Source organism: Macaca fascicularis, chromosome 6 (assembly GCF_037993035.2).
Source record: "Macaca fascicularis isolate 582-1 chromosome 6, T2T-MFA8v1.1".
In the NCBI taxonomy this organism is placed as follows: domain Eukaryota; kingdom Metazoa; phylum Chordata; class Mammalia; order Primates; family Cercopithecidae; genus Macaca; species Macaca fascicularis.
In genome coordinates, this window is record NC_088380.1 from 115,898,736 (window position 1) to 115,924,368 (window position 25,633).

General features: G+C 37.2%; 1 pseudogene; it reads right to left on the reverse strand.

The window, feature by feature from the left end:
• Positions 1–21,289: 21,289 nt before the first annotated feature.
• LOC102146440 (dnaJ homolog subfamily B member 6-like) lies at positions 21,290–22,323 on the reverse strand (annotated as a pseudogene).
• Between the last annotated feature and the right edge of the window lie 3,310 nt (positions 22,324–25,633).

Here is a 25,633-nt window from a genome sequence, read left to right on the forward strand (position 1 = left end):
GCACCCGAACATGTCTAAACACTTTAAAACAGGCTTTAATCTCAGCCCTAGCCTTAGCCCTACAAGATCTGACTAAGCCTTTCTTTTTGTTTGTACACAAATAAAAGGGAATAGCTTTTGGAGTCTTCTTTCAAGATCTGGGGGTCCTCTAATTTGCCTTACAGCATATTTTCCAAAACTTTAAACCTAGTATCTCAGGGATGCCCCCCTCCCTACTTAAGAGCCTTAGCAGCAGTGACCATCTTAGTCCAGGAAGTCTCAAAAATATATTGTCTTCCCCTCTTGGGCTCTTACAGTTTTTTGGCATTGCTATTAATAATAATTATTTAAACCCTTTTCGAGCTTTGGGCCTATCCCACCTTGACAATTTTCTTCATTATTGTGATTGTACTCTGGGAGCAACACCTCCCACCCAAATCACTGTCTTGAACATAATTTCCAATCCAGAATTTCATTCTAGAAGAAAAAAAGAGTCCTAGGACTTACTATGGCTGGAGTTGTGGAAACTATCACAACTCTTGCCTCTGGAGAGGGTTTTACTTACCATGAAATCACACCGTGGGGACTTACTGCCTCCCTTGAAAGAGCCTTAGCAAAAACTGGTACAAAGTCTATTGATGCTAGAAAATTCTTAGACTCACTTTTTTTTTTTTTTTTGAGAAGGAGTTTCACTCTTATTGCCCAGGCTGGAGTACAGGGGCATGATCTCCACTCACTGCAACCTTCCCCTCCCAGGTTCAAGCGATTCTCCTGCTTCAGCCTCCCAAGTAGCTGGGATTATAGGTGCCTGCCACCATGCCCAGCTAATTTTTGTATTATTAGCAGAGACAGGGTTTCACCATGTTGGCCAGGCTGGTCTCAAACTCCTGAAGAAGTCATTCACCATGACCTAGTGGGATTTATCCCTGGGATGCAAGGATGATTCAACATATGCAAATCAATCAATGTGATACATCATATCAACAGAATACAGGAAAAAAATGTATGATTATTTCAATTGTTGCTGAGAAAACGTTTGATAAAATTCAACATCCCTTTATGATAAAAAAAAAAAAAACACCCTCAAAAAACTGAGTATAGAAGGAATATATCTCAACATAATGGTCATATATGGCAGACCACAGCTAGTATGATACTGAATGGAGAAATGCAGAAAGCCTTTCCTCTAAGATCTGGAAAACAACAAGGATGCCCACTTTCAATACTGTTGTTCAATGTAGTACTGGAAGTCCTAGCTAGAGCCATCAGACAAGAGAAAGACATAAATTGGAATGAAATAAATCAAATTATCCTTGTTTGCAGATGATAGTCTTATATTCAGAAAAACCTAAAGACTTCACCAAAAAATATTAGAACTGATAAACAAAACACAGTCAAGTTGCAGGATACAAAATCAACATACAAAAATCAGTAACATTTCTATATGTCAACAGTGAACAATGTGAAAAATAAATAATCTTATTTATAATAGTCACAAATAAAATTAAATACCTAGGAATTAACCAAAGGAGTAAAAAATCTCTATTATGAATACTCTGAAACACTGACAAAAAATTGAGAGGACACCAAAAAAATGGAAAAATAATCTATGTTCATGGATTGGAAGAATCAATGTTGTTAAAATGTCCATACTGCTCAAAGCAATCTACAGATTCAATGCAATTCCTTTCAAAATACTAAATGACATTCTTCACATAAATAGAAGTAACAATCCGACAATTTATATGGACCCACAAAAGACCCAGAATAGCCAAAGCTATCCTAACCAAAAAGAACAAGACTGGAGGAATCAAATTACCTGACTTCAAATTAGACTACAGTGTTAATGTAAACCAAAACAGCATGGTCCTGGCTTAAAAACAGACCAATGGAACAGAATAGAGAACCCAGAAACAAAACCACACACCTAAAGTGAACTCGTTTGTGACAAAGGTGCCAAGAACATACACTGCAGTAATGACAATCTCTTTAATAAATGGTGCCGGGAAAACTGGATATCCGTGTGGAGAAGGATGAAACTAAACCCCTATCTTTCACCATATATAAAAATCAAATCAAAATGGATAAAAGAGTTAAACCTAAGACCTCAAACTATGCAACTGCTACAAGACAACATTGGGGAAACTCTCCAGGACATTGGTTTGGGCAAATATTTCTTGAGTAGTACTCCACAAACACAGGCAACCAAAGCCAAATGGACAAATGGGACCACATCAAGTTAAAAAGCTTCTGCACAGCCAAGGAAACAAACAACAAAGTGAAGAGACAACTCACAGAATGGGAGAAAATATTTGCCAACTACCCATATGACAAGGAACTGGTTAATAACCAGAATATAGAAGGAGCTCAAAGAACTCTATAGAAAAAAATCTAATAATCCAATCAGGCTGGGCACAGTGGCTCACGCCTGTAATCTCAGCACTTTGGGAGGCCAAGGTGGGCGGATCACCTGATATCAGGAGTTTGAGACCAGCCTGGCCAACATCGCGAAACTCTGTTTCTACTAAAAATACAAAAAGTGGCTAGGCCTGGTAGTGCATGCCTGTAATCCCATCTACTTGGGAGGCTGAGACAGGAGAATCGCTTGAACCTGGGAGGTGGAGGTTGCAGTGATCCAAGATCCCGCCATTGCACTCCAGCCTGAGTGACACAGCAAGACTCTGTCTCAATAAATAAATAAATAAATAAATAAATAAAATAAAAATCCAATCAAAAAAGGGCAAAATATTCGGAATGACATTTCTCAAAAGAAGACATACAAATGGCAAACAGGCATATAAAAAGGTGCTCCACATCATTGATCATCAGAGAATTGCAAATCAAAACTACAGTTAGATACTATCTCACCTCAGTTAAAATAGTTTCTATCCAAAAGACAGGCAATGACAAATGCTGGTGAGGATGTGGAGAAAAGAGAACCCTTGTACACTGTTGGTGGGAATGTAAATTTGCACAACTACTATGGAGAACAGTTTGGAAGTTCCTCAAAATGCTAAAAATAGAGCTATTATGTGACCCAGCAATCCCACTGCTGGGTATATACCCCAAAGAAAGGAAATCAATATATTGAAGAGATATCTGCATTCCTTTTTTTTTTTTTTTTTTTTGAGACGGAGTCTCGCTCTGTCGCCCAGGCTGGAGTGCAGTGGCCGCATCTCAGCTCACTGCAAGCTCCGCCTCCCGGGTCTATGCCATTCTCCTGCCTCAGCCTCCCGAGTAGCTGGGACTACAGGCGCCCGCCACCTCACCCGGCTAGTTTTTTGTATTTTTTAGTAGAGACGGGGTTTCACCGTATTTAGCCAGGCTGGTCTCGATCTCCTGACCTTGTGATCCGCCCGTCTCGGCCTCCCAAAGTGCTGGGATTACAGGCTTGAGCCACCGCGCCCGGCCTGATATCTGCATTCCTATGTTTGTTACAGTACTATTCACAATAGCCAAGATTTGGAAGCAACGTAAGTGTCCATCAACAGATGAATAGATATAGAAAATGTGGTACATGTGCACAATAAAGTACTATTCAGCCATAAAAAGAAATGAGCTCTTGTCATTTGCAACAACATGGTTGGACTGGAGATCATTATATTATGTGAAATAAGCCAGGCACAGAAAAACGAACATCACTTGTTCTCGCTTATTTGTGTGATCTGAAAATCAAGACAATTGAACTTATGGGCATAGAAAGTAGAAAGATGGTTATCAGAGGCTGGGGAGGGTCTTGGGGGAGGAGGAATGGGAGGGGATGTTACCAAAAAAAGTTAGGAAGAATGAATAAGACCTAGTATTTGATAGCACAACAGGGTGACTATAGCCAATAATAATATAACTATACATTTTAAAACAACTAAGAGTATAATTAGATTGTAATACAAAGGCTAAACGCTTAAGGTGATGAATACCACATTCCTTATGATGTGATTATTACACATGGCATGACTGTATCAAAACATCTCATGTACCCCGTAAATATATATACCTACTATCTACCCACAAAATTAAAAATAAACAAATTAGAAAACTAAATAAAGACTGGCACATAAAGTATTCAAAACCATGTTGTGAACTTAACCTTGCAGTTGAAAGGCACTGAATACATTCTTTTTTTCTTTTTCCTTAGCCAATGTAATATTAAAGACTATCTTTTCTTAAACAAAATAAAAGCAGTGGCAGGGTTTGAGAGGATTGACTCAAACTTTGAAAGAAGTTCTACTTTGGGTAAAGTGCTATCAAATGGCATTGCATGCTATGGACAAATATTTTGTGTAAGGAAGAGTCAATCGATGTGGCAAGCTTCATTTTTGTCTTATTTTAAGAAATTGCCACAGCCACCCCAACCTTTAGCAACCACCACCTTGGTCAGAAGCCATCAACATCGAGGCAACACCCTCCGCCAGCAAAAAGATTAGGACTAGCTGAAGGCCCAGATGATTGTTGGCATTTTAAAGCACTAAAGTATTTTTAATTAAGGTATATACATGGATTTTTTAAGACATAATGATATTGCACACTTAATAAACTACAGTGTAATGTAAACATAATTTTTATATGCACTGGAAAGCCAAAAAAATTGTGTCATTCAATTTATTGCAATATTCACTTCATTGCCATGGTCTGGAATGAAATCTTCAATAGCCCGGAGGTAAGCTGTGCATACTGAAGAGCAGGCAGTGTATACAATGTGGGTCTGCTGGACAGAGGATGATTCATGTCCTGGGCTGGATGGAGCAGGAGGGCACGAGATTTTAATCACACTAGTCAGAACAGTGCAAAATTTAAAATTTATCAATTGTTTAAATCTGGAATTTTACATTTAATATTTTCAGCCCTCCTTTGACTGCAGGTAACTGAAACAGTGGAAAGTGAAACCATGGATCGAAGGGCCTACTGTATACCTTATCTAACTTGTATAGGAAACTGAAAAGAGAAAGAAACTGTTTCTTCTATACAATCAACATTTCCAACATTTCTGTGACCAGATGTATCAGGGGTTTTCCCACACTGATTAATTCTCAGGCACCAGCTGGTATCCTACACATCATTTCAATTCTGACACTATCTACCTGGAGTTATGTCAGATCCCACAGGGTTAAGAGTTCAATCCCACAAGACTGCTCCCACATTCAGATGACAATTGCAACTAGTGGGTCCCTAGGACACCCACACTTCTGTCTTACAGAATGCAAGATTTGGATGCAAATCAGGGTTCCAGAAACTCTCTCCTCATGTTCATTATTTTGCTACGATAGCTCACAAAACTCAGGGAAGTATGTTTGCAGGTTAAATATAAAGGATTTGATGAGGAACATAAATGAACAGTCAGATAAGGAAGTGCATAGGACAAGGTTCAGAAGGGTCCTGAGCTAAGGAACTTCCATCCCTGTGGAGCTGGGCTACATCACTTTCCTGGCATATGAATGTATTCACTACCCTGGAGACTTTCAAACCCTGTACTATAGGGATTTTTATGGAGGCTTCATCATGTAGGCATAATTCTTTTTTTGAGATGGAGTCTCACTCTGTCACCCAGGCTGGAGTGTAATGGCACAATCTTGGCTCACTGCAACCTCTGCTTCCCAGGTTCAAGCAACTCTCCTTCGTCAGTCTCCCGAGTAGCTGAGACTACAGGCATGCACCACTGCTCCCAGCTAATTTTTATATTTTTTTTAGAGATGGGGTTTCACCATGTTGGTCAGGCTGGTCTCGAACTCCTGACCTGGTGATCCACCCACGTCAGCCTCCCAAAGTGCTGGGATTACAGGCATGAGCCACTGTGCCCAGCAGGCATAATTAATTCTTAACTCAATACCCTGCCCTTCTCTCCTCTCCCTTTCCTGAATAATGGCTGGGGCTAAAAGTTCCAAGCTTCTAATCATGGCTTAGTCTTTCTGGTGACCATTCCCTATCCTGAAGCTACTCAGGAGCTCACCAAGAGTTGCCTCATTAGAACAAAAGATGTTCCTATCACTGAGGAAATTTTAAGGGATTTAAGAGTTCTGTGTCAGAAACCAGGATTAAAAGACCAAATATTAGAAAAAAAGAAGTTCCTAGAACCCCTATCACTTGGGAAATTAGAAAAGTTTTAGGACCTGTGTGACAAGAACTGAGACAAATACTATTTATATTACAATATCACCTAATTTGATTACAGATTCATTATAATCTTTGTCACCTTTCCTCAGCAATGTTTGTATCACTTTTAGGATGTAGTATTCAGGTTATCATTGCATTATTAGGTTTGCTTCTTCAAATAACTGAAATTCTTATCCATAGTTTTAAAATTGAAAATAGAATATAAAGCTATAATAAAAAATACAGCAATATAAAGCAATGAACTATATAGCTTACATTAGTTCTTTATGAAAGTAATCTTAGATAAGAAAGACTTGATTATAACATGTTAAATACAAGCCTCATTCCTAGAAATACATGTACCTTTTACATGTAGTTCATGTTTTTATCCCAATCATCTATAAACTCTATGAGGGTAAGATATATGTCTGTTTCTTCACAATTGTATTTTGCTGTGTAGTAGAGTCTACTTGCGTGCACACATGTGCACACGCACACACACACACACACACACACACCCCCCCAGTGTGGAAAACGCATCATTTGGGTAACCTTAGTTTTTACCTACAAGCAAAAACTGGCTTTACCTTTTCAAATGTTGAACTTGCTTTTGGGAAGTGGTGGTATTTAGAATTCTGAATGGGACTTTAAAACAAACAAACAAACCACATGGTGCTATATATTGTATTAAATTAATCTAATCCAGGTTTCTCAGCCACTACCAAACCTCAGAAAATTAACACTGACCAGTCATGGTGGCTTATGCCTGCAATCCCAGTGCTTTGGGAGGCCAGGCCTGGAGGATTGCTTGAGGCCAGAAGTTCAAGGCCTGCCTGGGCAACATAGGGCCACCCTGTCTCCAAAAAAAAAAAAAAAAAGAAAAAAAGAAAATTAGCTGAGCATGGTGGTGCACGCTTGTGGTCCCAACTACTCAGGACGCTGAGGCAGGAGGATTGTTTGAGCCCAGGAGTGTGAGGCTGCAGTGAGCTATGATTGTGCCACTGCACTCCAGTCTGGGCAACAGACTGAAACTCTGTTAAAAAAAAAAGTTAATGTTTCTATTGCCAAACGTTTGGAAATGTTGACTTAGAGATGGGAATAAGTAGCCAGAAATTGCTTTTGTAGAATACCCCCTAATTATGTTTTGGAAAGAGACTAAGTGTAGATGAGGACACTGAGAATGAGAGATATTTTGGACTGTATGGCCATTATTATGCAGATAATATTCAGCTTTATTCAGCCATACATCTCTCTTTCCTTTAGCCCAGATGGTGAAATGACTCATCTCTTCCACTGGCCAGCAAAACAAGGGAGACAGAAGAGGAGCTGTTATAATCCAGATAAAAATGGATGATGTTTCAGAGGCAGGGGAAAATATTTCTAGGCAATGATGGTAGTACATTGATAGTGCTTGTTAATACTTTACATTCCTTTTCAGGTTCACAGCTTGAGTTTCACATTGCTTCCAGATTCCCAAGAGTAGTTCTGAGCAAGAATTCTTTTTATCTTTCTCATGTATGCAAGTTGTAAACATTTTTGACCTTCAAATGATTTGTTTTGGTAATTTCACTTTGTGAAGATGAAACATTATCCTTCAAACATGTGACTTTTTTTGTTACTTTCCTTGAAAACCATCTAGCAATTTTATATGAAGTACGTTCTTATTTACAAATGTGGCTAGGATTAACGTATAGTTCCTTCACTGAATAACCGGAAAAATGCCTACTGGATAGAAAGAACAATGAGATAGAAAATTATGGGGTCTGATAGACAAAAATAAACAGTAGGAGGAAGAGAGTTTTATGTATGTCTCTTTCTGTGGTTGTCATTAGGTGAGGTTATGGTTATGGTAAGTCTGTGTGTAGGGCCTTTTAGGTATGTAGTCACAGATAGTTTTGTACTTCTTTCTTTTTTTAAAAAAAAATTTATTTTATTTTATCTGGAGTACGTGTGCAGGACGTGCAGGTTTGTTACATAGGTAAACGTGTGCCATGGTGATTTGCTGCACCTATCAACCCATCACCTAGGTATTAAGCACCTAGCATGCATTAGCTATTTTTCCTGATGCTCTCCACTCCCAACTACCCTCCCTGAACAGGCCCCAGTGTGTGTTGTTCCCCTTCCTGTGTCCATGTGTTCTCATTGTTCAGCTCCCACTTATAAGTGAGAACATGTAGTCTTTGGTTTTCTGTTCCTGTGTTAGTTTGCTGAGGATGATGGCTTCCACCTTCATCCATGACCCTGCAAAGGAACTGATCTCATTCCTTTTTATGGCTGCATAGTATTCCATGGTGTATATGTGCCACATTTTCTTTATCCAGTCTATCACTGATGGGCATTTGGGCTGGTTCTATGTAGTCGTTGAAGAAGTCATTGATTTCTAGGAAAGTACTAGAGTTTGTCACTAGCTAGAAGTTCAGTTTCTAATACAAGAAAGAGTTTGAAATATTAACAAACAGGTAAGATTTGTTTGTAGCTATTAGTGGCATAGTTGTACCTCTGAATCTAACTTCTGGTTCCATTTGTTAATAAAGCCATCAGCCTGAATTTCCTAAATGACAGTTCAAACCATATTATTCCTCTATCCTAAAATATTTTATAACTGCCCATTCCCTCTAACATTGGGAAAAATCTTTCCCCTGGGTGTTCTGGGACAGTTCTACACAGCAGGACCTACTTTGCTGTTGTTATCCTGTGAGGGCTGTTTATGTGTACTATGCTAGCCAAACTAAACTTGTCTACAGAATATATAATTTATTAGGATTCCACTACAAACTTGCTGACACTGCTCCTGTCACCCAAAATGACTTTCTGCAGTAGAGTGGAAATTTCTGTTTTGTATCTGCCTAACAGAAATTTTCTCTTCTTCTGGTAACAATGTCTAGATTTTCCACTGAGGATGAACCTCCTCCCATTGCAAGCAATCTTGGTTGGTATCTCAGTCAAGGTGCTCATTCCACCTCTGCCTGGTATATAAAAGTGGATCCATTACACAAGATAAGCCAGTCCAATTCTCTCTCTCCCTAGAATTTGAATCTTGAGCAGCGTAATAATACAGATGGTTTCAGCTGATTCAAGATAGTGGTGTTTATTAAAAGAGATTGCCAATTATCTTCTACTTTCTAGATATCCAGATTTCACATCCTTTCCAACACAAAATTATTCAGCTTTTCTGTAATTCAATGAGCTAAGCCTTTATACATCTAATAAGTTCCCCATCTGCTTCAGTTAGAGACACTTTCTATTGCTTGTAAACAAAGAATACTGATGGACCCTATGGTAGGCAGAATAACAGCTCCCTAAAGAGTCCACATCCTAATCCCCAGAACCTGTGAATATGTTATGCTACATGGCAAGGGAGAATTAAAGTTGCAGATAAAATTAGTTTGCCGCAGGGTGCGGTGGCTCACGCCTGTAATCCCAACACTCTAGGAGGCTGAGGTGGGCAGATCGCTTGAGCCCAGGAATTTGAGGCCAGCCTGGGCAACAGGACAAAACCCTTTCTACAAAGAAAAAAAAAAAAAAAATCCGGGTGTGGTCTTGCGTACCTGTAGTCCTAGCTACTGGGGAGGCTGAGGTGGGAGGATTGATTGAGCCTGCGAGTTCAAGGCTGCAGTAAGCCATGATCGTGCCGCTGCACTCCAGTCTGGGTGACAGAGAAAGACCCTGTCTCAAGAACAAGAAAAAGCAAAGAATGCATTCCTGCTAACACCTTGATTTTAACCCAGTGAGATCTATTTTACATTTCTGAACTCCAAAACTGTAAGATAACAATTTGTGTTGTTTTAAGTCACTAAGTTTGTGGTAGTTTGTTAAAGCAGCAATAGGAAATTACTACAGATCCACAAAATATGACTGCATAAATCCTACATTTCCTTCAAAGCAAATACCACTTTCTCCATGAAGGCTTTTATTTTTTATTGTTTTTAATTATGAAATATTCTGAAACTTATGAAAATGTAGATAAATTTATCATCAATATATGTTTGCCACCCAGTTTTGTCAAATTATGAAATTTGTAATATTAGTTTTAGTATTTTAAAAAGTAAATAAAACATAACCAATATAGTTTCTTGAATACAGTTTTCTTGATCTTATTTCCCTTCCAATTTCCCCAGATTTAACTCCTAACCTGAATTGTCATTCCTGTGCATAGTTTTATAATTTATTTTAAATTTATTATATTATAATTACAATGATAATTTTATAATTTAGTTATTCATACATAAAGAATTTATATTTTTCACATTTTCAAATTTATATGAATGATAGTTTCATGTAAATCATTTAGCAACTTTTCACTGAAAATTGTTTTAAAATTTTATGCATATAAAATATGTAAATCTAATTTATTTCCACTAATTTTGGTATCTAGTGGTGTGTAAGCTAAGTAGCAGTAACCAAATCCCTCAAAATAGAGTGTTTAAACTAGGTAAGAGTTTTCCTTCTTATGTAATAGTGCGGCAGTGGATAGCGCAGTGCATTCTGCCATCCTCAACACACGGTTTCTACCTGAGGGATGAAGATGGTGCTCTAGCTCTTCCCATTTCCTGGCATGAAGAGGGAAAGGATAAGAATGAGAGTCTCTTTCTTTTTTAGCATGACAAGGAAGTGACATCTCTCTCTTCAGGTCACATCTTATTGCCAGAACTTAATCACAAAATTACACCCAGCTGTATGGAAGCTAGAGCATGGAATGTGACTTTTGGCAAAGCAGCAAAATGCCCAACAATTTGAAATTTCTATTATTAAAGAAAGCAGGGAAAATTTTGACACTCCTCTTTCAGTAAGATAGGCCTAGTAGTCAAAAATCATCAAGAACAGAGAAAACCTGAATATTATCAACCGACTGAATCTGGTTGACATGTATAATGCATTTCACCCAACAACCACAGAATACACATTCTTTTGAAATACACAAACATTTACTAAGATCGACTTGATTCTGGGTCGTAAAATAACTTTAACAAATGTAAATAATTGAAGTCATGCAAAATATATTCTCTGATTATAATGGAATTAAACTAGAAATTAATTTTAAAAACAGAAAAATCTTCAAACACTCCTAAATAATCCATCAGTCAAAAAATAATTCTCAAGGGGAATAAAAAATATTGAACTAAATAAAAATGAAAACACAACTTGTAAAATCTGTGAGATATAGCTAAAGTAGTGCCTAGAGGGAAATTTATAGTATTAAATACTTACATAAGAAAAGTTTCAAGTAAATAATCCAAGCTCTCACCTCAAGAAACAAAAGAACAAAGTAACCCAAGACAATCAGGAGGAAGTAAATAATAAATTTAAGGCCAGTAATTATGAGACTGAAGCATAAAAAGAATAAATAAAATCAATTAAAATAAAAGCTGTTGTTTGAGAAGATTTTTTAAATTGATAAACTTCTAGCAAGATTGAGAAAGAAAACAGAGGAGGCAACAATTACTAATTTCAAGAATACAAGAGGGAATATAACTACAGACCCTGTAGGAATTAAAAGGATAATAAAGATCCACTACAAAAAACTCTAGATACATAAATTCAACAACTTAGATAAAATGGAAAAATTCCTTGAAAACCATAAGATGAAGTATATAATCTGAGTAGTCCCATAACTACTAAATAAATTGAATTTGCTTAGATGTTTTCACTGGCAAAATCTCCCAAACACATAAAGAAGAAACAACACTAATTCTACATGATCTCTTCCAGAAAAATAGAATAGTAGGGAACACTTCCCAACTTATTTCAAGGAGCCAATATTACTCAGATATCAGAACCGGACAAATACATCACAGAAAAGAAGACTGCATGTCAATTTTATTTATGGGTATAGACATAAACATTGTCAACAAAATACTAGCAAACCACATTCAGCAACATATAACAAATGGCATATTTGGCTGTATACCATAGCCAAGGGGGGTTTATCAAAGGCATGCAGGGTTAGTTTAACACCTAAAAGTTAGACTGGCGTGGTGGTTCACGCCTATAACCCCAGCACTTTGGGAGGCCGACGTGGGTGGATCACTTGAGGTCAGGAGTTTGAGACCAGCCTGGCCAATAGAGTGAAACCCCCTTTCTACTAAAAATACAAAAACTAGTAGGGCGTGGTGGTGCATGCCTGTATCCCAGCTATTCGGGAGGCTGAGGCATGAGAATCTCTTGGACCCGGGAGGCAGAAGTTGCAGTAAGCTGCAATCACACCACTGCACTCCAGACTGGGTGACAGAGTGAGACTCCATTTCAAATAAACAAAACAAAACAAAAGTTAATTAATTTGTTTTTTCTTTTTTGAGACGGAGTCTCACTCTGTCACCCAGGCTGGAGTGCAGTGGCACAATCTCAGCTCACTGCAACCTCCGCCTCCCAGGTACAAGGAATTCTCCTGCCTCACCCTCCTGAGTGGCTGGGATTACAGCTGTGCGCCACCATGCCCAGCTAATTTTTGTATTTGTAGTGGAGATGGGTTTTCGCCATGTTGGCCAGGCTGGTCTCAAACTCCTGATATCAGGTGATCCACCCACCTTGGGTCTCCCAAAGTGCTGGGATTACAGGCATGAGCCACCAAGCCCAGCCTAAAAATTAATTAAGGTAATATATCATGTCAATAGAATAAAGCACAGAAATCACATGATCCTTTCAATAGATGCAGAAAACTCAGATTTTCAGAAAAAGAATGAATAGAATTGGCAATGGTAAAGGCTTGGATAAAGCCTGAAGACCACATTTGCCTTTTGTTCCCTTAAGTTTTTATTAAACTTTAAAGAGATAATTTCAGGGTTTATCATATATGTAGATCTAGTATATAACAACTCTAGCTTACTAAATGGAGAGTGAAGGTAGATCAATAGAGTTGCAAGAAAATAAGATTTTACAGGAAATCATACATTCTTAACTATGGGTGAACTGTGAGAGGTTAAGAGTATATATTATAATCCACAAAATATCAATTATGAAACAATTCAAAAAAGTATATCTTAAAAGTCAATTGAAAAATTAAAGCAGAATTCTAAAGAAAACTAATATATTAAAATTAATAAAGGAAAAATAGAAGAAAAAAAGCAACAGAGATAAGTAGAAAATAAAAAATAAAATAGTAGACCCAAACCCATGTATATTAATAATTACATTAATCATTAATGACTAACCCATTATTTAAAAGGCAGAACTTGTCATAATGAATAAAATAACAGATTCCAAATATAAACTGTCTACAAGAGATGCACTTTAGGCCGGGCACGGTGGCTCACGCCTGTATTCTCAGCACTTTGGAAGGCCGAGGAGGGTGGATCACCTAAGATCAGGAGTTTGAGACCAGCCTGGCCAACATGGTGAAACCCCATCTCTACTAAAAATACAAAAATTAGCAAGGCATGGTGGCAGGTGCCTGTAATCCTAGCTACTTGGGAGGCTGAGGCAAGAGAATTGCTTGAACCTGGGAGGTGGAGGTTACAGTGAGCCAAGATCGTGCCAGTGCTCTCAAGCCTGGGCAAAAGAGTGAGACTCTGCCTCAAAAAAAAAAAAAAAAAAAAACACCAAAAAAAAAAAAAAACAAAAATGCACTTTAAACAGAAATATACAGAGAAGTTGAAAGTAAATGAGTGGAAAAAGATATACCACATAAAGAGTAAGTGTAAGAATGGAGTGGTTATGTTGATGTCAGATTACACAGATTTGAGAACAATATATTATTGGAGAAAAGGAAGGATATTTCATAAAGTCAAAAATATCAATTTATCAGGAAGGTATAAAAAGCATAAGCATTAGGGCCCAATAACAGAACTTCAAATATATGAGGTGAGAGATACAAGAATTAAAAGGAGAAATAGATAATTCCACAATGATAATTAATGAATTGTAACACCCCCTTCTCAAATTTGTAGAACAACTTGACAAAAATCAACAGAGACATAGAAGACCTGAGCACTATCAACCATCCTAACTTATTTGATATTTTGAGAACTCTATACCCACTAAAAGTAGAATATACACTCTTTTCAATTGTACGTGGCAAGTTTCCCAGAATAGATCAAATTTTGTGCTATAAAAGTAGTCTCAATGAATTTAAAAACATTACACACATACAGAGTATGTTTTCTGATTAAAGTGGAATTAGATTAAATTTAAAATAAGTTGACAGGCCAGGCACAGTGACTCACACCTTAATCCCAGCACTTTGGGAGGCCGAGGTGTGAGGATCACCTGAGGTCAGGAATTCGAGACCAGCCTGGTCAACATGGTGAAACCCCATCTCTACTAAAAACACAAAAATTAGCCAGGCATGGTGGTACATGCCTGTAATCACAGCTACTCGGGAGGCTGAGGCCAGAGAATCACTTGACCCAGGAGGTGGAGGTTGCAGTGAGCAGAGATTGCACCACTGCACTCCAGAATGGGAGACAGAGCAAGACTCTGTCTCAAAAAATAAAATAAAATAAGATAAAATAAAATAAAATAAAATAAGTTGACAAAGAAAATCCCAACTTTTGGAAGTTGAACACCATACTTCTAAAGTACAAAAAAGTTAGAGATGTATTCTAAACTTAATAAGAAAAATAGAATATATTAAAAAGTGTGATATTCAGCCAAAGCTGTTTTTTGGAGGGAAATGTATAGCATTAAATATTTATATTCAAAAAGAAGAAACATCTCAAATCAATTATCAAGAAAAAACTTCCACCTTCCGAAAGCAAAAAAAAGTGGAAGAGGAAATTGAACAAAAAGCAACTAGAATAAAGGAAATAATAAGGGAACTGAAATCAATAAAATAGAAAATGGTAAAATGAGAAACCCAATGAAACAAAAAACTATTTCTTTAGGAAATAAATACAATTGATAATGCTCTTGCCAGAATTATCAAGATAAAAAGAAAGACATAAATTATTGACAGCAATGAGAGTTATTATTGTAGATCATAGATCCCATAGACATTTAATATATATTATGGTGATCTTATGGAGAATGTTATAATACTTTAATAAACTTGGCAATCTAGATGGAATGTACAAATATTTTAAAAGAAGCACTGTCATTAAATTCAAATTACTTAAAATATAAAACTTTCCCAAAAAGGAATAGAAAACTTAAACAGCTCTATATCAGTGAAATAAATTGAATTCATAATTTAAAACTTTACACCAAAGAAAACTTCATGCCAGATTATTCACTGGTAAATTGTATTAAACAATTAGAGAAGAATTCATCCCAATTCCACACAAATTCTTTTTGAAAAGAGAAGAGGAAGGAACAATTATCAACTCATTTTATGAAGCCAAAATTACTTTGATGCCAAAACCAGACAAAGAATAGAACTATGGAGAAAAATATCTTGTCAACAGAAATAAACGTCCTCAGCAAAATATTATCAAATCAAATCTAACAACATATAAAAAGAACAATGCATTATGACCAAGTAGGTTTATTTGGAAAATGCACGGTTGGTTAAACATCTGAAAATCAATCAATGTAATTCACTGTGTTATTAAAATAAAAGGAAAAAGCCACATGATCATCTCAACAGACACCAAAACATTTTTTAAAATTCAAGACTATTTATGATTAAAAACTTGCAGAAAACTGAGAATAGAAGAGGCTTTCCTCCCATTAACTAAGGTCACTTATTGAAAAACCCTACAGTTAACATTGTTATCAGTGGAAAACAGGCCAATTCTTTGTATCTATGATTAGGAACAAACTAAGTTATGTCCATTCTTACTACTTTAACATTGCACTGAAGGGCCTAGCTGATATAATACAAAAATAAAAACAGGGTTAAAAACTGTAGAAATTGAAATGGAAGAAGTTAAACTGTCCTCATTTGCAGATGACCTGATTGTATATGTAAAAAACCCTTAGGTTAACAAGGAGTTAACAAACAAGGTACTAGAATTATTACAGGAATTTAAGATTTGCAGAATACAAAATCAATATTTGTAAATTGGATTTATATATAATAGCAAATAATAGGCAATGAACGAAAAATTTTTAAACTCCATTTACAATAGAATTTAAAATATTGTGGAATAAAGTTAATGAAAGCCATGTAAGACTTGTACATTGAAAACTATAGAACATTGCAAGGGAACTTAAAAAGACCTAAATAAATGGAGAACTCTAATTATGTTTACAGAGTGTAAGCCCCAATATTGTTAAGATGATAACCTTCCCCAGGTGATCTATATCTTCAGTTTCATCCCGGTCATAATTCTAATTGGCTTTTTATTTTTGAAGAAAATGAAAAGTTGATTTAAAAAACTCATATGGATTTATACATAAGAAATGAAACTATACAAATACTGGAAGAAAGTATGTGTGAATTACTTTTTAGCATCAGTATTTACAAAAGGTTTCTGTGAGTCAAAATGCAGTAACAGAAAATATTGATATATTTTATTATGTGAATATAAAATGTTTACGTATCAGAAACATCACAAATAACTTTAAAAGACAACTGACACTCTAGATAAAACATATAGCAGAGATAAAGGACTTATCTCTCAAATATAAAAATAACTCTTTATGTAAAATAGAAGGGAAAACACACCAGTATCAAAAAGCACACTTAATACCCAGATCATGGTTTCTAATACCATTCTCCGATGAAAGAAACCAGGGCTCCTTGGAGAAACGGCTGACTCTACCACTTGGGCAAGTACTATACAAGATGAACCGGGAGCATCTTGTAACACCAGAAAGTAAGGAAATGCTACACACACACACACACACACACACACACACACCCCAAGCAAAAAATCTGAAAAACATATTGACGAGGGTGTGTCAAAAGTGCACAGGAGCCAACTTGAGAGAGTTCTTACTGGCTGAAGCTGAATCAATTTGAGCAACGAAATAAATAAAAGAGTATTGGATTTGGAGTATAGTCTAGTACAAAATACATATTCATGAGTCAATACAGATATAAATAAATGATTGAATAAAGTAATAAATGGATGAGAAGGAACAAATCTCCTGTGCAGAAGAATTTCAAATAATTTATGTAGCTACTTCACCCTCAAGGAGATGGAACATAATTCCCCATCCTGAAAGTGTGGGCTGTGCATAGTGACCTCATTTCAAAGAGTACAGTATAAAAGAAGTGGGAAGAAGAAATTTTACAGTAGTTCTCTACTGACAAACATTACCTAAGCCAGGTTATTGAGGTCAACATCAATATTCATAAATCACTTCTTGGTAGAGTGTACCCTATGATGTGATGAGCGTGGCACTCTACCTGTGAGGTCTTCCCCAACAGAACCAATAACCTCAGTCTTATAATAAGAAAAACAACAGATAAATTCTAAGAGTGCAGCATCCTACAAAATACCTGACCAGTTCCTCTGAACTGTCAAGATAATCAAAAAGACGCAAAGTCTGAGAAACTGCACAGCCAAGAGGGGCTTAAGTAGATACACAACTAAGTGCTATATTGTATCCTAGATGTGATCCTAGAACAGAAAAAAAATTAGGTAAAAACTAAGGAAATTGGGATAAACTATGGACTTTACAACATTAATATATCATATTAATAATAATGTATCAATATTAGCTCCTTAATTGTAAACTATGTGCCATACTAATGTAAAATGTTAATAATAGGGAAAACTAGATGTAGGGTATATGGTAACTCTCTGTACTATCTTCTCAAGATTTCCACAAACTTAAAATTGTTCTAAAACATCTATTTCTAATTCTATTTTGAAAATTAAATAAAAAATAGGGGGAAGAGGATAACTAATCATTAGAAAAATGTGAAAAAGACAGAAATAGACAACTCACAAAGAGGATATAAAAATTGCCCTTAAATATCTGAAAATATGTTCAATTTCACTCACAATTAGAGAAATGCAAATTAAAACATTTATTTTGTCTTTGCAAAACCTTTTCTATTTTGGAAACAGCACCCTCTTTTGTTGAAAAGGTGCTCTTTCACCCCACTTTATCCCTCTGGTTCTAGCTAGAACTATCAGTTGCACCAGACACAGTGGTTCATGCCTGTAATCCTACCACTTTGGGAGTCTGAGGTGGGAGGATCACTTGGGGCCAGGAGTCTGAGGCTACAGTGAGCCATGTGCTCCAGCCTGGGTGACAGAGTGAGACTCTGTCTCTAAAAAATTAAATAAAACTATCAGTCATAACCATTTGACACATACTAATCACTCAGTTATTGTTAGCTAGTAACTTGTTATCTGGCTGTGGTAAAACCTACACTTGAGAAAATTTCTATTCATGCATCTATTACATTAGTATGGTATATAGCTTACAGTTAATGAGCCAATATTGGCACATCATTATTAACTAAGTCCATAGTTTATCCAGAAATTGAAACATAGTCCCCTTGTAGGTCTGGAAGATTGAAAAGAGGTTAATAGTCAGTATGGTAGGCACAGTGGAAACAGCCACTTCTAAATGCTGGTAGAAGAATTTATATGTGAATTAGGACATACAAGTTCTTTACTGGCTCAGGCCCAAGATATATGCTATGTAGTTAGATTGAAAATTCTCCTGACTCTAATCCCTCTTTCCTACTTGCATGGTCAATATCTATCATATTAGCTACCGCAGTGACATGTTTGGGCTGCTATTAGTTTGATTTCTAAGCTAATCACCAAGAAAAACCATTAAGAGAGTCCCTCTGTCTGACACACACTACTTGTTCATCATAAAATTGGAAGTGTGTGGGGAAGAATATCTTACATCAGAGTCTATTTGGGCCACATTCACCTCTGTCCCCGGCTCTGAGAAGATGTTCATGTGTAGGTTTTAGATGATTGGGTCCTCTGTACAGTGGTGGATGGTGAAATCCAGCTTGTGATACCAGCCATTTCCTGATTACTTTACTCTTACTAAACTGTAGATTCTCACTTTGTTTACAGGTCTTTTCTGGTTTCTAATATTGTAGCCCTGGTTGCTTAGTTTCTGATCTCAGTATATAAATCCCCAGACAAGCATTTATAAGTGGGCTTAGGCAGAGTCTGCTAACAATTGTCGATTTCTAGGAGTCCTGTGTTACTGATTAAACCTGAACTACCCAGGAGACTGCAGGAAACATTGGAATGTGAATTTATTAACTTAAAATGAAAAATATCATGGGAATAAGAAAACTCATAATTGCAGTGAAGAGCTTATTCTCGCCTTTAAGGCACATGTGATTAGAAGGTAATGTGGTAGATGTAGAAATCTTAACAACAGGCATTAGATAAATCAAATGTTTGTTACTATCAAGGCTGATAGTATCTTGTCTTGTAATACCAGAAAGTAAGGAAATGCTACACACACACACACACACACACACACACACACACCCCCACCCACACCCCAAGCAAAAAATCTGAAAAACATATTGACGAGGGTGTGTCAAAAGTGCATAGAAGCCAACTTGAGAGAGTTCTTACTGGCTGAAGCTGAATCAATTTGAGCAATGAAATAAATAAAAGAGTATTGGATTTGGAGTATAGTCTAGTACAAAATACATATTCATGAGTATCAGCCTTGATACATGATAGTGTCAGCCTTGATAGTAACAAACGTTTGATTTATGGACATGGTCTTGCTATAGGGATCAGGGTACTCAAAATATGATACCCAAGATTCCCTTTACTCAAGAATCCACTGCGATGGATGGTGCTGACATTTTTCTCTACATCTCTCGTTTGTGTGTGCTGGGAAGGGTACCAAACTGTTTTCCATGACTTTTCCTTTCTGGATTTCTTTGGCTGATATGACAGGTATATGCCTGACAGGTATCACCTTTATATTGTGATTCTGAAGGTTTAGGAAGTTGTCCCTTTTGTAGGAGATTGTGTCCACAATTACTAGATATTTTTGTAGGAATTATGGACACAAAATATATAGTAATTGTGCTCATTTTGCAGTTGAAGTCTAATAAAGAACTCTATCGCCATCATTTTTGAGTTCTTGAGGGCCACTGGTATATACAGTTCTCAGTACACACCACATCTAGCTTCTCACAAGCACAACATTTTCAATTTGTTGCTATATGGAGAAAAACTTGTAAGAAACGGATAGATGATAGCCTCAGAAATTTTTCTTTATATTATAAAATGTAATAGACAGGTAAAAAATGTTGAGATGCCAAATTAAATTAACTATAAAAGACATATCTATAAAATAATCAAAGGAGAAAGTTGTTCTTAGCCTAGATGGGGAGCAATACTTTAGGATCACTCATTGTGCTTCCTGTGACTTAATTAATTTTTAACGTTTGATCAATTTTAATCTTAATAATTATAGTGATCAGCATCAGATAAGGTTAAATTCGCTTTTAGAATGCATAAATAATGTTCTAAAACTTTTTTGGGAAGACCACAGCCTATATTGGAGTGAAAGATACAAATATAATATTAACAATACCAAAGAAATTATATTATCAACTAAGAACTGTTCATATGCTAGTGTCTGCACATTATTTTTCTTTCCTTGAACTTCCCATGTAAGAGGTAGTGATGAATCTCAATTATTTTTTAATTAGGTGAAGTTTAAATGTATGAAATGTCATCAACTCACTGTCATGTTTTTTTTTAGTGTACCAAACATATTTACATTTCTTTTTTTTAAGAAAATGACAAAGACCCAATTTACCAGCCTTATTTTTTAAACCTAAGCTTAACATTACATAATTAAACAATTGTCAGAACTTACTAATTTGCCAACATTCATGCACAACTGGAAAACGTCCTTAATTTATATTAAACCAGAAATATATTACCACTAATGCATTAGTATTTTTCACTACTAAATACTGAAAAAATTTGAAATTATTTTTGTAGAAGATTTCTCCTAGCGATGTTAACTTCACAGCAGGCTGACATTACTTGGCTCAGGTTTCAGACACAATGGAAAAACAGATCCATGCTGGTGTTAGTGTACAGTCTTGTCCAACCACTACTAAAGATCATGGCTCACTTTTGAGTATTTGTTTTTAAAGCAAAGCGCGTGCAGAGATTCACAGCAATTTTAAAGACCGAATAAATGGTCCTATTATTACAAGTAACGGCAAAAGCTGCAATTACTTTTGCACCAACCTAATATGTGGTCCAAACAATAAATTCAAAAGTCTATGACAAATAGGGGCTCTGATAGCTGTTTATAAGTACTTTAGGTTCAATTACACTGAAAGCTGAGTTCATTTGAAATCTTCAAAAATTGTTTCTGTTAATCCTCAAATAGTGCTTGTTATAGTTTAACATTAAATGAGAGCATTGGATTACTTGTTACTCAAGCACAGCAGTTGTTCCTTACTATCTTTCGTGAGGACATTAACTGGCCATCTTTTTTCAGCTTCTACTCCTTCTTGACCGTTCTTGACAATTCTCTTCATAGTGATCTTTCTGCCATTAACTATTTTAGTAGAAGTTGATATAGGTTTGAAGTTGTCCATACCATTACCACCAAATGACGTGAAACAGAATAAATTGAGGCCCCTTGACCTGCTGACTCGAATGAAGTAAATCCTGTACCAAAAGAAGAAAATCAACTTTCAAAAGATGGAAATCCACTGAAAGCAGAGAAAAATGTCCCCATTCTTTGGCTTTTGCTTCCTTAGGGACCCCTTGGATTCCCAAAAAAGTCCTCAAATGGGTTGTCAAAGAAGATGAAAATGAGTCCCTTCCACCAAAAAATTCCCTGAAGACATCATTAGCGTTGCCATGTGAAGCCAAACTCAAACGTACTGTCAAAATGACTTCCACCTTCTCCTCCACCATTTAATCCTTCTTTGCCTATTTTTCATAGATGTCCAGTTTTTTAGCATCTGACAGCACTTCATATACCTCAGCTACTTGTTTGCATTTTCTCTCTGCTTCTTCTTTATTCTCAAGATTTTTATCTGAGTGCCACTTCAGTGCCAGTTTCCAATGTGCATTTTTTTTTTTTTTTGAGATGGAGTCTCTGTCACCCAGGCTGGAGTGCAATGGCATGATCTTGGCTCACTGCAACCTCTGCCTCCCAGGTTCAAGCGATTCTCCTGCCTCAGCCTCCTGAGTAGCTGGGATTACAGGTACACGGCACCATGCCTGGCTAATTTTTTGTATTTTATTTTATTTTTTTTAGTAGACATGGGGTTTCACCATGTTGGCCAGGCTGATCTTGAACTCCTGACCTCAAATGATCTACCTGTCTAGGCCTCCCAAAGTTCTGGGATTACAGGTGTGAGCCACCGCACCCAGCCCAATATGCCTTTTGAATATCCTTGGGTGAGGCCTGTCTCTGCATGCCTAGAACTTCATAGTGACACATCATTCTTTAACAGATTGCTGGATCAGGTCCAAAATTACAAATAAGACAGAACTTATATCAAATGGTGTCTTATTTTCAGGTGCGCAGGGAACATTCATGAAAATTTACCATATCTTAGGCCACACAAATGTACGCACACACACATACATCTCAGTAAAGTCCAAATAATTGAAATAATATCAATAGCACTTTCTGAACATAAGGCAATAAAATTAGAAATTAATAATAAACTTTTTTTTTTTTTTTTTCAAGACAGGGTCTTATTCTGTCACCCAGGCTGGAGTGCAGTGGCATGATTTCAGTTCACTGCAGCTTCCACCTTCCAGGTTCAAGCCATCTTCCCACCTCAGCCTCCTGAGTAGCTGGGATTTCAGGCATGCCCCACCATGCCTGGCAAATTTTTGCATTTTTTTGGTAGAAATGGGGATTCATCATGTGGCCCAAGCTGGTCTCAAACTCCTGGGCTCAAACAATCTGCCTGCCTTGGCTTACCAAAGTATTAGGATTACATGGCCAGCCTAAGCTAGGCTGGAGTACAGTGGTGCCATGGCTCACTGCAGCCTTGACCTCACAGGGGCAAGTGGTCTTCCCACCTCCACCTCCCAAGGTGCTGAGACCACAGGTGCTAGCCGCCGCCTGGCTAGTTTTAATTTGGGTAGAGACAGGGTCTCTCTATGTTGCCCAGGCTGGTCTTGAACTCCTGGGCTCAAGTAATCCTCCTGCCTTGGCCTCCCAAAGTGTTGGGATTACAGGCTGAGCGGCCATGCCCAACCAACAACAAACTTTCAAAAGGCTCTTCAACATTCAAATTTTTAATAATTACACTTCATTAAACAACTATTGGGTCAAAAGAAAAAATTGCAGATTTTTCAAAGGAAAAATAAGCTAAAATTGCACAATAATAACATGGGAACACTTCTTGAAGTTAAGCAAGAGAAGCCAATTCCTCAGTTTTAAATTGTTGGTATATGTTAGAAGTATTCTAATATGTAAATAATGCTGATTGTGTTTTTTTCTTTCTCATATTTTTAGCTGGGTTTTTCAATGTGCAATTTTTTAAATGTTTATTATAATGTGAGCTTAAAAACAGTTCACCTGCTATCACTTGCTATCTCACTTACATTTTAGTGTGCAAGAAGAAATAAGATTGAACATCATGATGTGTATATATATTATATTATACATATATATACACACCTACAGGCATATGAAGCAGTGTGAGGCGGTGCCACATCCTTCTCAGAAATGGCTCTCAGTAGAGCCATCAACATTCTGTTCTTTCACCTCTTTCTGCTTTTCTTTCTTCCTCTTTTGCGAAGGGTCCTAAATACGTGGGTAAATCTAGAGCAGAACAAGAAAGTAGATAGTCTAAACCTTTGCTACTTATGGAAGGGAAAGCAAAATCTGTGCCTTTAAGAAACAAACTTTTCATTCTTTCTCTTTTTTGCCCCTTCAGTTCTCGTTTGCCCCCAGAGTAGTTCCTCCAAAGGAATTCTCTTCTCTCTTCCTACCTCCATGTCTTTTGGTGCCAGAACCCAGGTGGCAGAATAGGTACGATTTGCATAACGCTGCTGTTCTGTCTCTGCAGGAGCGTGGCCAGGGGTCTGCAGACTGAATTAGTCATGAATTGTAGTTCAGTGAACAGCAGGGAGGAGCAGGTAAAGACGACAGGCTCAGGGGTTTGGTGGAGCCCTGTAAAGACCAGGGGGGGTTTTGTGGGGGACACTGGGTGATTCTGCTGTCAGTGTGTATTCTTCCTTGACTGTCAGCTCTCTTATTAGTTCAAATGGGACTGGCTGCAACACCAGGCTCTAGGAGTGGGCATATGACAAATCAGGGGTTCCCAAATCAGGAGAGTGATTGCTAAGCTATAATACATGACCTTGGCCAGAACCATGAAAATTAGATCCAAGAGTTTTGGCAGAACACATTAAAAGACTCTCTCTCTCCTGGAGCTATTCTTCCAGACATTCCTCATGCTTTCTGGCCCAGCAACTTTGAACAAAACTCTTAAGTTTCAGAGAATTTTCTCCTCATGAGGCTTGTCACACCAAGGTAGAACACAGAAAACTTGCCGCTATCCCCATCCTTTTCACTGTAGGAAACAGGTCTGTGAGTTAGATGACTCCACCAGTCACTCAGGTATAGGAAAGTTAGATTGAGAAGTCAACACCTTAAAGAAGGAAGCTCTTGGGGCACCATTTGGTGAGGATAGCAACTGAGATGTATGGCTTTGGGGGTGGCAGTGATTGTATGATTGAGTTCCTCGGCCTGGAATGGCCTTGATGCCAGCAGTATTTGAACTCTTGCCACCAGTGCAAAGGAAGCCCTCAGTGTTGGTGGCAGCGGCAGCCGATGTACCCTGGCTGTAGTTTCTTTAAATTGTGCATCTTGGAAGTTTGGCTGCAGACAAGGTTCTCTGGCCTTTACAACAATTCTGTAGCCTGCAAAGTAATCTTTTAATGAACTCCTTTTCTGTTTAATCCTCAGGGTCAGAGTGAGCAGTTACAAATAAGAACTTTGACTATACTGTTATAAAACTGGAAGACATAAACCTGGGAATTTCAGGGGCTCTGGCCTGAAGATAGGCCATTTGGAAACAAAGTTACATAGAAGAAAGCATGGCTAAGAGATCAAGAGTTAGAGACAGAGTGAAATTTGATGAATACTGGATCCAGCCTTGCCTGAAGCTAATATGAATAGATATGTAAGTTGATAATTTGTTTTTCTTAAGTTATTTTGGGTTGAGTTACCTGTCATTGCAATTCAAGGCACTCTGACTTATATAGGTTTCAATTTATATATATATATATATATAAAATTATAACTTTTTTTTTTTTTTGGTCAACATGGTCTCACTCTGTCACCCAGGCTGGAATGCAGTGGTGCCATCTTGGCTCACTGCAGCCTCCGCTTCCTAGGTTCAAGAGATTCTCTTGCCTCAGCCTCTCGAGTAGCTGGAATATACAGGTGTGCACAACCACACCCGGCTAATTTTTGTATTTTTAGTAGAGACAGGGTTTCGCCATGTTGGCCAGGCTGGTTTTGAACTCCTGGCCTTACATGATCTGCCTGCCTCAACCTCCCAAAGTGCTGGGATTACAGGTGTAAGCCACCCAGCCATTATAATATCTTTTTATGTTGCATTCACATCCATTCCCATGCCCATAATTAGGTACTTTATGCAAAATAACGGAAAACTCCGTCTTGTTAGTTCTGTAGCAAAAGACATAAAAGTTTATAAGATTTCTTGCTAACTCAGGTATGTTTTGCTTTTTTATTTCCAGTTTTTTAATAAAAATATGAAAGCTGA